This window comes from Pseudophryne corroboree, chromosome 6, assembly GCF_028390025.1.
Source record: "Pseudophryne corroboree isolate aPseCor3 chromosome 6, aPseCor3.hap2, whole genome shotgun sequence".
Taxonomy (NCBI): Eukaryota; Metazoa; Chordata; class Amphibia; order Anura; family Myobatrachidae; genus Pseudophryne; species Pseudophryne corroboree.
Window position 1 is genome coordinate 321646869 of NC_086449.1, and position 14965 is coordinate 321661833.

At 46.2% G+C, this 14965-nt stretch overlaps 1 protein-coding gene across 2 annotated transcripts in view; it reads left to right on the top strand.

Moving 5' to 3' along the window:
• Positions 1 to 14965, top strand: part of LOC134932155 (uncharacterized) — a 38460-nt gene that overhangs the window by 1045 nt on the left and 22450 nt on the right. The window contains exons 1-2 of one of the 2 annotated variants that reach the window (XM_063926297.1): positions 12878 to 12910; positions 13888 to 13948. The gene's annotated coding sequence lies outside the window, so the exon portion shown is untranslated. Of the gene's footprint in view, positions 1 to 12877; positions 12911 to 13887; positions 13949 to 14965 lie in introns of those variants that run through there. The other variant, XM_063926298.1, reaches the window with a different exon arrangement.

Below are 14965 nucleotides of genomic sequence, written 5' to 3' on the forward strand. Positions count from 1 at the left end.
ACTTTTTTTTCACTACGGAGTGATTAGTCGCAAACTGCGCATGCACAATGTTTGCAGTGCGCCTGCGCCAAGTAAATTAGCACAAAAGTTTGGTATTTTACTCACGGCGTAACAAAGTTTTTTCATCGTTCTGGTGATCGGAGTGTGATTGACAGGAAGTGGGTGTTTCTGGGCAGAAACTGACCGTTTTCTGGGAGTGTGCGGAGAAACGCAGGCGTGTCAGGGAAAAACGCGGGAGGGTCTGAAGAAACGGGGGAGTGTGTGGCCGAACGCTGGGTGTGTTTGTGACGTCAAACCAGGAACGAAATTGACTGAAGTGATCGCAGTGTAGGAGTAAGTCTCGAGCTACTCAGAAACTGCTAAGAAATTTCTATACGCAATTCTGCTAATCTTTCGTTCGCAATTCTGCTATGCTAAGATACACTCCCAGAGGGCGGCGGCTTAGCGTGTGCAATGCTGCTAAAAGCAGCTAGCGAGAGAACAACTCGGAATGAGGGCCTAAATTCTTTAATAAATATGTAAATACACAAATAATAATTATTCAAAGTACACTACTCAATAGCAATAATATAGGGGGTAATTCCAAGTTGATCGCAGCAGGAAATTTTTTTAGCAGTTGGGCAAAACCATGTGCACTGCAGTGGAGGCAGATATAACATGTGCAGAGACAGATCAATTTGGGTGTGGTGAGTTCAATCTGCAATCTAAATTGCAGTGTAAAAATAAAGCATCCAGTATTTACCCTGCACAGAAACAAAATAACCCACCCAAATCTAACTCTATCTGCAAATCTTATATCTGCCCCCCCTGCAGTGCACATGGTTTTGCCTAACTCCTAAAAAATTTCCTGCTGCGATCAACTTGGAATTACCCCCATAGTACAAATACTACAATGTGAAAAGGAAAATTGAAATGTCTCCTTTCAACGGGTGGTCTTCTGTATGCCGACTGATGGGATCCCGGCACACAGTATACCGGCGCCGGGATCCCGACAGCCGGCATACCGACACTTATTCTCCCTCGTGGGGGTCCACGACCCCCCTGGAGGGAGAATAAAATAGTGCGGAGCGTGGCGAGCGCAGCGAGCCCGCAAGGGGCTCATTTGCGCTCGCCACACTGTCGGTAAGCCGGCGGTCAGGCTCCCGGCGCCGGTATGCTGGTCGCCGGGAGCCCGACCGCCGGCATATCGTAGTGAACCCCTTTCAACTGTACCAGGCATCTTCTTTTAACCCTGTGTCAGTAGGACAGCTGGCAGTGCAACAGGGAGTGGAACAAACTTCCATTTGGCATTCTGGAGAACTGGGCTCCATATATCTAGAATATACCATACTCAGAAAGTGTAATTGTTGCCAGGCAAGAGACAGATATCAACGCATTTCTTTCTATACATAGACATTTTTAAAGACAATGGGGGTCATTCCGAGTTGATTGCTCGCTGCTGTTTTTCGCAGCATTGCGATCAGGCTAAAAACCGGCTGTTCTGCGCATGCGTATGGGCCGCAGGGCGAACGCACCAAGTAATTTCACACAAAACTAAGCAATTTTACACAGGGGCGAGCGACGCTTTTCAGTCGCTCTGCTGATCGGTGTGTGATTGACAGGAAGTGGGTGTTTCTGGGCGGAAACTGACCGTTTCCGGGAGTGTGCTAAAAAACGCAGGCATGTCAGGCTAAAACGCATGAGTGGCTGGAGAAACGGGGGAGTGGCTGGCCGAACGCAGGGCGTGTTTGTGACGTCAAACCAGGAACTAAACAGTCTGCAGTGATCGCAATCTAGGAGTAGGTCTGGAGCTACTCAGAAACTGCAGGAAAAGATTTTCGAGCAATTCTGCTAATCTTTCGTTCACACTTCTGCTAAGATACACTCCCAGAGGGCGGCGGCCTAGCGTTTGCAATGCTGCTAAAAGCAGCTAGCGAGCGATCAACTCGGAATGAGGGCCAATGTCCTTTTGCTGACTGCAAGTTTACTGTACAGTATATATGTCAAAGAGGAAGAGAATAATAATGCATCTGTGTAATTGACTTATTAACCTTTCTCTGACGTCCTAAGTGGATGCTGGGGACTCTGTCAGGACCATGGGGATTAGCGGCTCCGCAGGAGACAGGGCACAAAACTAAAGCTTTAGGATCAGGTGGTGTGTACTGGCTCCTCCCCCTATGACCCTCCTCCAAGCCTCAGTTAGGTTTTTGTGCCCGTCCGAGCAGGGTGCAATCTAGGTGGCTCTCTTAAGGAGCTGCTTAGAAAAAGTTTTTAGGTTTCTTATTTTCAGTGAGTCCTGCTGGCAACAGGCTCACTGCATCGAGGGACTTAGGGGAGAGAAGTTCAACTCACCTGCGTGCAGGATGGATTGGCTTCTTAGGCTACTGGACACCATTAGCTCCAGAGGGAGTCGGAACACAGGTCTCACCCTGGGGTTCGTCCCGGAGCCGCGCCGCCGACCCCCCTTGCAGATGCTGAAGATTGAAGGTCCAGAAACCGGCGGCAGAAGGCTTTTCAGTCTTCATGAAGGTAGCGCACAGCACTGCAGCTGTGCGCCATTGTTGTCACACACTTCACACCAACGGTCACGGAGGGTGCAGGGCGTTGCTGGGGGCGCCCTGGGCAGCAATGTATAATACCTTATTCTGGCTAAAAATACATCACATATAGCCCCTGGAGGCTATATGGATGTATTTAACCCCTGCCAGGTCTCAGAAAAACGGGAGAAGAAGCCCGCCGAAAAGGGGGCGGGGCCTATTCTCCTCAGCACACAGCGCCATTTTCCCTCACAGAAAGGCTGGTGGGAAGGCTCCCAGGCTCTCCCCTGCACTGCACTACAGAAACAGGGTTAAAACAGAGAGGGGGGGCACTTATTTGGCGATATGTATATATATATTAAAATGCTATAAGGGAAAAACACTTATATAAAGGTTGTCCCTGTATAATATAGCGTTTTTGGTGTGTGCTGGCAAACTCTCCCTCTGTCTCCCCAAAGGGCTAGTGGGGTCCTGTCCTCTATCAGAGCATTCCCTGTGTGTGTGCTGTGTGTCGGTACTTGTGTGTCGACATGTATGAGGACGATGTTGGTGAGGAGGCGGAGCAATTGCCGGTAATGGTGATGTCACTCTCTAGGGAGTCGACACCGGAATGGATGGCTTATTTAAGGAATTACGTGATAATGTCAACACGCTGCAAGGTCGGTTGACGACATGAGACGGCCGGCAAACCAATTAGTACCTGTCCAGGCGTCTAAAACACCGTCAGGGGCGTTAAAACGTCCTTTTACCTCAGTCGGTCGACACAGACACGGACACTGACTCCAGTGTCGACGGTGAAGAAACAAACGTATTTTCCTTTAGGGCCACATGTTACTTGTTAAGGGCAATGAAGGAGATGTTACATATTTCTGATACTACAAGTACCACAAAAAAGGGTATTATGTGGAGTGTGAAAAAACTACATGTGGTTTTTCCTGAATCAGATAAATTAAATGAAGTGTGTGATGATGCGTGGGTTTCCCCTGATAGAAAATTATTGTCGGTATACCCTTTCCCGCCAGAAGTTATGGCGCGTTGGGAAACACACCTTAGGGTGGATAAGGCGCTCACACGCTTATAAAAACAAGTGGCGTTACCGTCTCCAGATACGGACGCCCTCAAGGAGCCAACTGATAGGAGGTTGGAAAATATCCTAAAAAGTATATACACACATACTGGTGTTATACTGCGACCAGCGATCGCCTCAGCCTGGATGGGCAGCGCTGGGGTGGCTTGGTCGGATTCCCTGACTGGAAATATTGATACCCTTGACAGGGACAGTATTTTATTGACTATAGAGCATTTAAAAGATGCATTTCTATATATGCGAAACTCTGGCAGCAAGAGTAAGTGCGATGTCCATATCTGCCAGACGATGTTTATGGACACGACAGTGGTCAGGTGATGCAGATTCCAAACGGCACATGGAAGTATTGCCGTATAAAGGGGAGGAGTTATTTGGGGGTCGGTCCATCGGACCTGGTGGCCACGGCAACAGCTAGAAAATCCACCTTTTTTACCCCAAGTCACATCTCAGCAGAAAAAGACATAGTCTTTTCAGCCTCAGTCCTTTCGTCCCCATAATATCTGCCCAGGGATAGAGGTAAGGGAAGAAGACTGCAGCAGGCAGCCCATTCCCAGGAACAGAAGCCTTCCACCGCTTCTGCCAAGTCCTCAGCATGACGCTGGGGCCGTACAAACAGGTGCGGTGGGGGGTCGTCTCAAGAGTTTCAGCACGCAGTGGGCTCACTCGCAAGTGGACCCCTGGATCCTACAAGTAGTATCCCAGGGGTACAGATTGGAAATTCGAGACGTCTCCCCCTCGCAGGTTCCTGAAGTTTGCTTTACCAACGTCTACCTCCGACAGGGAAGCAGTATTGGAAACAATTCACAAGCTGTATTCCCAGCAGGTGATAATCAAAGTACCCCTCCTACAACAAGTAAAGGGGTATTATTCCACACTATATTGTGGTACTGAAGCCAGACGGCTCGGTGAGACCTATTCTAAATGGAGTCACTCAGAGCAGTGATAGCGAACCAGGAAGAAAGGGACTATATGGTGTCCCTGGACATCAAGGATGCTTACCTCCATGTCCAAATTTGCCCTTCTCACAAAGGGTACCTCAGGTTCGTGGTACAAAACTGTCACTATCAGTTTCAGACGCTGCCGTTTGGATTGTCCACGGCACCCCGGGTCTTTACCAAGGTAATGGCCGAAATGATGATTCTTCTTCAAAGAAAAGGCGTCTTAATTATCCCTTACTTGGACGATCTCCTGATAAGGGCAAGGTCCAGAGAACAGTTGGAGGTCTGAGTAGCACTATCTCAAGTAGTTCTACGACAGCACGGGTGGATTCTAAATATTACAAAATCGCAGCTGTCTCCGACGACACGTCTGCTGTCCCTAGGGATGATTCTGGACACAGTCCAGAAAAAGGTGTTTCTCCCGGAGGAGAAAGCCAGGGAGTTATCCGAGCTAGTCAGGAACCTCCAAAAACCAGGAAAAGTGTCAGTGCATCATTGCACAAGGGTCCTGGGAAAAATGGTGGCTTCTTACGAAGCGATTCCATTCGGCAGATTTCACGCAAGAACTTTTCAGTGGGATCTGCTGGACAAATGGTCCGGATCGCATCTTCAGATGCATCAGCGGATAACCCTGTCTCCAAGGACAAGGGTGTCTCTTCTGTGGTGGCTGCAGAGTGCTCATCTACTAAAGTGCCACAGTTATGCATTCAGGACTGGGTCCTGGTGACCACGGATTCCAGCTTGAAAGGCTGGGGAGCAGTCACACAAGGAAAAAATTTCCAGGGAGTGTGATCAAGTCTGGGGACTTCTCTCCGCATAAATATACTGGAGCTAAGAGCAATTTACAATGCTCTAAGCTTAGCAAGACCTCTGCTTCAAGGTCAGCCGGTATTGATCCAGTGGGACAACATCACGGCAGTCGCCCACGTAAACAGACAGGGCGGCACAAGAAGCAGGAGGACAATGGCAGAAACTGCAAGGATTCTTCGCTGGGCGGAAAATCATGTGATAGCACTGTCAGCAGTTTTCATTCCGGGAGTGGACAACTGGGAAGCAGACTTCCTCAGCACGACCTCCACCCGGGAGAGTGGGGACTTCATCGAGAAGTTTTTTCCACATGATTGTGCACCGTTGGGAAAGACCAAAGGTGGACATGATGGCGTCCCGCCTGAACAAAAAACTGGACAGGTATTGCGCCAGGTCAGGAGACCCTCAGGAAATAGCTGTGGACGTTCTGGTAACACCATGGGTGTACCAGTCGGTGTATGTGTTCCCTCCTCTGCTTCTCATACCAAAGGTACTGAGAATTATAAGACATAGAGGAGTAAGAACTATACTCGTGGCTCCGGATGGGCCAAGAAGGACTTGGTACCCGGAACTTCATGAGATGCTCACAGAGGACTCAGGGCCTCTGCCGATAAGAAGTGACTTGCTTCAGCAAGTACCATGTCTGTTCCAAGACTTACCGCGGGTGCGTTTGACGGCATGGCGGTTGAACGCCGGATCCTAAGGGAAAAAAAGGCATTCCGGAAGAGGTCATTCCTACCCTGGTCAAAGCCAGGAAGGAGGTGACCGCACAACATTATCACCACATGTGGCGAAAATATGTTGCGTGGTGTGAGGCCAGGAAGGCCCCACGAAGAAATTTCAACTCGGTCGATTCCTGCATTTCCTGCAAACAGGAGTGTCTATGGGCCTCAAATTGGGGTCCATTAAGGTTCAAATTTCGGCCCTGTCGATTTTCTTCCAGAAAGAATTGGCTTCAGTTCCTGAAGTCCAGAAATTTGACAAGGGAGTACTGCATATACAACCCCCTTTTGTGCCTCCAGTGGCACTGTGGGATCTCAACGTAGTCCTGGGATTCCTCAAATCACGTTGGTTTAAACCGCTCAAATCTGTGGATTTGAAATATCTCACATGGAAAGTGACCATGATGTTGGCCCTGGCCTCGGCCAGGCGAGTGTCAGAATTGGTGGCTTTGTCTCACAAAAGCCCATATCTGATTGTCCTTTCGGACAGGGCAGAGCTGCGGACTCGTCCCCAGTTTCTCCCTAAGGTGGTGTCAGCGTTTCATCTGAACCAGCTTATTGTGGTACCTGCGGCTACTAGAGACTTGGAGGACTCCAAGTTGCTAGATGTTGTCAGGGCCCTGAAAATATAGATTTCCAGGACGGCTGGAGTCAGGAAAACTGACTTGCTGTTATCCTGTATGCACCCAAAAAACTGGGTGCTCTTGCTTCTAAGCAGACGATTGCTAGTTGAATGTGTAGTACAATTCAGCTTGCACATTCTGTGGCAGGACTGCCACAGCCAAAATATATAAATGCCCATTCCACAAGGAAGGGGGCTCATCTTGGGCGACTGCCCGAGGGGTCTCGGCTTTACAACTTTGCCGAGCTGCTACTTGGTCAGGGGCACACCCTGGCTGAGGAGGACCTGGAGTTCTCTCATTCGGTGCTGCAGAGTCATCCGCACTCTCCCGCCCGTTTGGGAGCTTTGGTATAATCCCCATGGTCCTGACGGAGTCCCCAGCATCCACTTAGGACGTCAGAGAAAATAAGATTTTACTTACCGATAAATCTATTTCTCGTAGTCCGTAGTGGATGCTGGGCGCCCATCCCAAGTGCGGATTGTCTGCAATACTTGTACATAGTTATTGTTACAAAAAAATCGGGTTGTTATTGTTGTGAGCCGTCTGTTCAGAGGCTCCTACGTTTGTCATACTGTTAACTGGGTTTAGATCACAAGTTATACGGTGTGATTGGTGTGGCTGGTATGAGTCTTACCCGGGATTCAATATCCTTCCTTATTGTGTACGCTCGTCCGGGCACAGTATCCTAACTGAGGCTTGGAGGAGGGTCATAGGGGGAGGAGCCAGTACACACCACCTGATCCTAAAGCTTTAGTTTTGTGCCCTGTCTCCTGCGGAGCCGCTAATCCCCATGGTCCTGACGGAGTCCCCAGCATCCACTACGGACTACGAGAAATAGATTTATCGGTAAGTAAAATCTTATTTTTATTTTCTTTAACATTTCTTAACATATAACACAGTAAACATTTTTTTACTATACAGGTTGAGTGTCCCATATCCAAAATGCTTTGGACCAGAAGTGTTCTGGAAGTATTATGTCTGTCTGTCTGCTCCTCCCCCTTAGAATGTAAGTTCTCACGAGCAGGGCTCTCAACCCTCATGTGCTTGTCTTTCTCTTATCTTAGACAGCACCAAATCTTGTGGTTTTCTGCCACTCTGATACTAATGTCAGTGTCATCTGCTTATGTAGCTATGTTTATTTACCCGGTACTTGTCATATATTGTCTATGTACTCTATAATGGGGCTCTGCAGATCCTTTGTGGAGCCAGTATACATAAAGGATAAAAATAATAGATCGTCTGTCAATAGAAGAGATGTACGCTGACCCCGTGTTTTGGTTTTGGATCTATATTAGCTGTGGGGGTCATTCCGAGTTGTTCGCTCGCAAGCTGCTTTTAGCAGCTTTGCACACGCTAAGCCACCGCCTACTGGGAGTGAATCTTAGCTTATCAAAATTGCGAACGAAAGATTCGCAATATTGCGAAAAGACTTCTCTGTGCAGTTTCTGAGTAGCTCGATACTTATTCTGCCAGTGCGATCAGTTCAGTGCTTGTCGTTCCTGGTTTGACGTCACAAACACACCCAGCGTTCGCCCAGACACTCCTCCGTTTCTCCAGCCACTCCCGCGTTTTTCCCAGAAACGGCAGCGTTTTTTCACACACTCCCATAAAACGGCCATTTTCCGCCCAGAAACACCCACTTCCTGTCAATCACATTACGATCACCAGAACGAAGAAAAAACCTTGTAATGCCGTGAGTAAAATTCCTAACTGTATAGCAAATTTACTTGGCGCAGTCGCACTGCGGACATTGCGCATGCGCATTAGCGACTAATCGCTCCGTTGCGACAAAAAAATAACGAGCGAACAACTCGGAATGACCCCCTTTGTGTTTTGGTTTTGGATTCGGTTTTGCCAAAACTGCCTTCACATATTTTGGTTTTGGATCTGTATTTTTTTTTTTTTAATTGATGAAAACAGCTAACATTACATAATTTGGGCCTTTTTTTGTTCCCACAGGTGAGGCAAAGAACTGTCATGAGTAGAGATGTGCGGCGGGCACTTTTCGTGAATTGTGTTTTGGTTTTGGTTCTGGTTCCATGCTCATGTTTTGGATCTGGATTGGCTTTGGCAAAACCACCCTTTCATGTTTTGGTTTTGGATCTGGATGATTTTTTAAAAAAAAAACATAAAAACAGCTAAAATCCCAGAATTTTGGGGGTAATTTTGATCCTACGGTATTATTAACCTCAATAGCATTACTTTCCACTCATTTCCAGTCTATTCTGAACACCTCACAATATTGTTTTTAGACCAAAAGGTTGCACCGAGGTTGCTGGATGATTAAGCTATGCGACACAAGTGTGTGGCACAAACACCTGGCCCATCTAGGAGTGGCACTGCAGTGTCAGACAGGATGGCACTATTCAAAAACTAGTACCCAAACAGCACATCATGCAAATAAGTAAAAGAGGTGCAATAAGGTAGCTGTATGACTAAGCTAAGCGACACAAGTGTGTGGCACAAATACCTGGCCCATCTAGGAGTGGCACTGCAGTTGCAGACAAGATGGCACTTCAAAAAACTAGTCCCCAAACAGCACATCATGCAAAGAAGTAAAAGAGGTGCAATGAGGTAGCTGTATGACTAAGCCACAAGTGTGCGGCACAAACACCTGGCCCATCTAGGAGTGGCACTGCAGTCCCACTGCACTAATGGCTGATACCGGATGCACGTCTACCACCAGCATAGTTGTTATGGCCTCAGTAATCCGCTTTACAACAGGGTGACTGCTGTCATATTTCATCTTCCTCGCAAAGGACCGTTGGACAGTCTATTGTTTAGTTGAAGTAGTACAAGTGGTCTTCCGACTTCCCCTCTCTGATAACGATTGACTCCCAGCAGCAACAACAGCAGTGGCAGCAGCAGCAGTAGGAGGAAGTGGTTCTTGATCTTTCTCTATTTTATCCTCCAAATTTTTGTTCTCCATATTTTTCTGGAGTTATATAACAAAATGCAGCACAGAAGAGCGTACCTCTACGCCACACAGGGCAAACCCTGTAAATATTATTTGGATTAAATATTCATAACCCTTTTATTTGGAGTAAATAATATACAGCACAGGACAGCACCAATGAACTTATATGGCAGCACCACTGGACTGGACTTATACGGCAGTACCACTGGACTTATACAGCAGTATCACTGGACTGGATTTATATGGCAGTACCACTGGATTTACACGGAAGTACCACTGGACATTTACGGCAGTATTACTGGAATTATATGGTAGTACCACTGGACATATACCGCAGTATCACTGGACTGGATTTATACGGCAGTACCACTGGACATATATGGCAGTATCACTGAACATATACGACAGTATCACTGGAATTATATGGCAGTATCACTGGACGTACTGTATACGGCAGTATCACTGGTCTGGATTTATACGGCAGTACCACTGGATTTATACGGCAGTACCACTGGACATATACGGCAGTATCACCGGACATATACGGCAGTACCACTGGACATATACGGCAGCACAGGGACACCACCACTAGACTGATGCAGGACAACACAGTACCACTGCAATGGACTGGACTTATACAGCAGCACTGGACATATGGCTGCAGAGGACACCACCACTGTGACTGGAGTGATGCAGCACATGACACCACCACTGGACTGATGCAGCGCAACACAGCACCACTGGACTGGACTTATACAGCAGCACTGAACATATGGCACCAGAGGACACCACCACTGTGAATGGGCTGATGCAGCACAAGACACTACCACTGTACTGATGCAGGACAACACAGCACTGGACTGATGCAGCATAAGACACTACTGACTGAGCAGCACAAGACAGCACTGGAATCGCCACCTCACTTTCCCTCCCGCACAGACAATGAGGATGGAGACACGTCATCTCACTACACTCTCCAATGCCAGAGTGAAAATGGCGGTGACGCGCGGCTCCTTATATGGAATCCAAAACCCGCGAGAATCCAACAGCGGGATGATGACGTTTTGCCTCATTCTGGTTACGAGTCAGGTGGGAAAATCCGACCCAGACTTGGATCCTGGCTTGGGTAGTGAAGTCCGGTAGGGTTCGGTTCTCAGGGAACCGCACCCTCTCATCTCTAGTTATGTGACACAGTTTCCTTGGCCTCACAAGCCGCCCTGCGACTACAAGCCTGAGTAAGCCCAGACTTACTCAGCTTGCCATCACAGATACACATTGCGACCAATGGTTGCAATGTTCATCCCAAATGCAATTGATTTTTCACTGCCATATAGCCTGCTTCCTCTGAATGGAACTTGATAAAGTGTGTGTCTGTCTACCTGCCTGCTCTGACTCCTAGCAGATGCTGCCCACTCAGAATTTTTATTGAGAAAGAGTGACAGGCTCAATTAACCTTAATGGCATGCATCCAATAGGGCAGCGGCAGTGCTATGGGTGTTAACACACTGCTACACTGCTGGCAACGGATGGGCTGTGGGCTGTGGTGCGGACCTGGACTGGAGTGGGGGAGTCAGGAATCGGGAGGAGACCTGTGGTGTGGTGGTGACTGGTGAGTGACAGCCAGCCCTGGTCTCAGACTCAGGCTCTGAATTTTACTACATATGGATGTGATTGACTTTTTGTCAGTGCACTCATGAATGATTTTCACTCTTTTATTATGTAAAGGGCGCAACTACTGTGTAGGCATAATGTTTAAGGGGCACACCTGTGTCTCATACCGTGTACTGTATAAGGAGTACTACTGTGTTGGCGTAACGTGTAAGGGGACTTCTACTATATGGGCATAATGCTTAAGGGGCATCCCACTGCCCAGCATACCTGACCGCCAATGTAGATAGCTATTTTGAGCATTCTCCGCAGCAGGCCCAGGGGATCTTGGGCCCTAACACTTTTGCATAAACTGCTGCACAAGATAGCCCATGAATTTGCACGGCTTATAAGATGAACTGGATGAATCGTTGCTGTCATTTGGAAAATGAGAAAGAGCACTCTGGGGAGCTGCAAGGACTTGCTCAACTGATGCAGTCATGGAAAGGACGGCAAATGCAACCTTGGATCCAGAGGAATATTCCCCATTGCATGGTGCACCCACTGCACCCCTCTAGGGACTCCTCTGCCCCAGCTCCTGAAGCTCTGGGGCAGCTGGAAAGACCATGAGGCTGATTGAGAGATGCTGGTGTGGGTCCCAGCACCTCTTGCAAACTAGGACTGTAGCCGGGCAGGGGAAGCAGTGGATCAAAAAAAGATCCTGGCAACCCATGGAGCTGCTAATGGAGGTGCGGAGACATGCGCTGCACTTGAGTAAAGCAGTGGCTGTGGTGCTAAGAAACCAAGCAGCCTAAATCAAGCTGCAGGGAGGGGCAGTATAACAGCGGGAATGGGCACTGACAATAAATTAACAGGGGAGAATCAAAGCTGCAGGAAGGTCCAAAGAGGTAAAAAAAAAAGAAAAGAAAATGGATAAAGGAAAGGCAAAGAGGTTGAAGGGAAGAAAGAAAAAGTTAAACAAACAAGGCATATAAGAAAACTAATGACTGTGGGTAAAGCTTTTGACAACATTTTGTCAGCCTGCTCTTGTTCGATCACAAACTGGAGGGAAAAAAAGTCTATGGGATACCTGTGAAGTGGTCAGGTGGGCGGCGCATGGGATCCCGGTGGTCAGCATACCGAGGCCGGGATCCCGAAGACTCATATTGCTGCCAGCCAGAATATTGGCTAACAGGGGCTATTCCCACTCATGGGTGTCCACGTCACCCATGGAGGGGGAACAGAAACTGTGGCGAGCGCAGCGAGCCACCGTGCCCGCAGCATGGCGAGTGCAGCAAGACCACAATAGGATCTGGTGCGCCGGCCACGTAACCCCAACCTGGTTACCTATAGGATGGCTAATAAAGAACCTAAGGCTGGCCACGAAACACTGTCCACTAACTGGTGTTCTAATGTAAATATTTAACCCTTAATCACCCTAGGCCAGAAAGATGAAATAAAAAAGGGTGCTTATACTGTATCTCCTCAAAATTTAGATAAATTTATTTCTTCTGACATCTCCTAAAAAAACGTGTATTTTACTATCTTTGTTTGTTCAACTGCTGCCAGTTATCTGATTGTACAGTGGACTGAAACGTTCACTGGTTTTGAGATAATGCTGATAACATTTTAGATGGCATTTGAATGCGTACATATATATACAGATTTGCCAATGCAGAACTTTAACACTTACTGCTGGATCACATCATTCAGGTCAGTACCATGTGTTATTGAACTTTCAAACAACATGATTCTATTGTGTGATTGCGTGCTATTTACACTGTTATACTAGAAAAAGCAAACTTTCATTGTCATTAAACAGAAATGGTTAATAAACAATAGAAATAATACTGCATCTTGTAAAAAAGGTATTGTTTGTGTAATTTCCTTGTATCGCTCAATAAATGATTGTGCAATTTCTATATAAAAAGAAACGTGTACAACATACTGTATAACAATGGACATTTTGTAAGGAATATTGCATTATATTTTCTCAAACACAATATAAATTAAATAGATCGTTGTAGAACATTTCCTGCTGAAAAATAATATTCTCACATGTCTGAGAATCATTGTGAAAAGTTAATGCACAAACATATATACCATAACTCCCAACATGACCCTCTCCAGGAGGGACACAATGCTCTGCTCCTGGACTTTTCTCTTTCTCTATGATTGCCGGCACCTGTGTTGTACAGGTTACTGGATAAGAAAGGTGTTTCAGCACAGGTGATGGCAATCATACATTAAGAGGGAAGTCCAGGAGCAGAGTATTCTGTCCCTCCTGGAGAGGGTCATGTTGGGAGGTACATTATACTTTAAGGATTCTGGTGGATTATCTATAGCACGTTTGTTACAAGGAAACATGTATAAAGTGACTTTAATGACATCTGATACCATAACAAATTAATGAAACAAGTATTTACAGTACAGCAGGCATTCCGAACTTCTGTCCTCTAGGCACACAACAACAGTGCAGGTATTAGTGATATCCAGCCTTCAGCACAGATGGGTAAATCAAAATAACTGAAGTACAAATTAAGTCACCTGTGCTCAACCATGAATATCACTAAAACCTGGACTGCTAGACTGCCTGGAGGACTGGGGTTGGGAATGCCTGATGTACATGATATTATGCATTGATGGTATGAAATTAAAAAATGTTATGTCAAATAATTTATATTCTACAGTTGACTGCTGTATCTGGATTTTCTGGAGGACCCTGAATACCCCAGTGTAACATTCACACAAGTAAGATTATTTGTGCAAAAGCATTTATTTTTTAGAAAACAAATGCTAAAAAATAATGAAAACAATAATAAAATAAAATGCTTTTAAATGACATGTTGTATCCTTTTAGTACCTTTGTCCCAGCCTAAACAGGCGGTCAAAAAAACATTCATAGGAGATTTATATGTACAAAGCATACTGTAAATGCAAGTGCCTGATTACATTATTTATACTGTTACTGTATCAAAAGTGTATTAAAATGTGAATGTGGATCAATTCAATATGCACCAGAAATATTTAAGAATGAAGCATAGTTTTCAGGGGCCTAACAATTCATAACCAGAGAAGAAAGCATTACCTACCGTATTATACCAGAGGACCCCACTCTGCTCTTCTGAGACAATTTGGGGCAATCAGATCCACTGTGTACTATACGTGCAGGATCAGAAGAGCAGAATGGACGGCCTCAGGGTCCAAAGAGGTATTTCTTGGTGGTTGAAGACACCGGAAGTTCTTTTAAAATGGTGCCCAGTGATTGTTATTTACACCCTTGCTAAGAGTACATAATAGGCAGTTTTACATCCATTGGGAGTGCATTGACCTGAGCTGCAGTTACTGAAAGGATGCAGAACTTGTTTGTCAGCTAGTGACTTATTGATTACAATAACAAATGCAGTACTCACAACAGTTTCAACAAGCACTTTTATAATCCAGAACAACCCCTGTTAGTTGGTCAGTTCTCTGCTGTGAACATTGTAACTCAATCATCATATTCATATTTCTCTCAAGACTTTGAGTGTCTGGTGTACGGTCACTTTCCAATGATCACAGCGCAGGACAACATGACACAAGCAGTACTTGTATATCATAGTATAATTGTGGTCAGGTAGTAAAAGAGAGTTGTCACTCAGCACATGCCATACAGCTGTTTGGGTTATTGATATCTTATCTTCATTCAATTGGGAGTAATTTATAGATTATTAATTGTTGAAAATAGTGTAATACATTGTTTAAATAGAAATAGATGACTCACTGCTA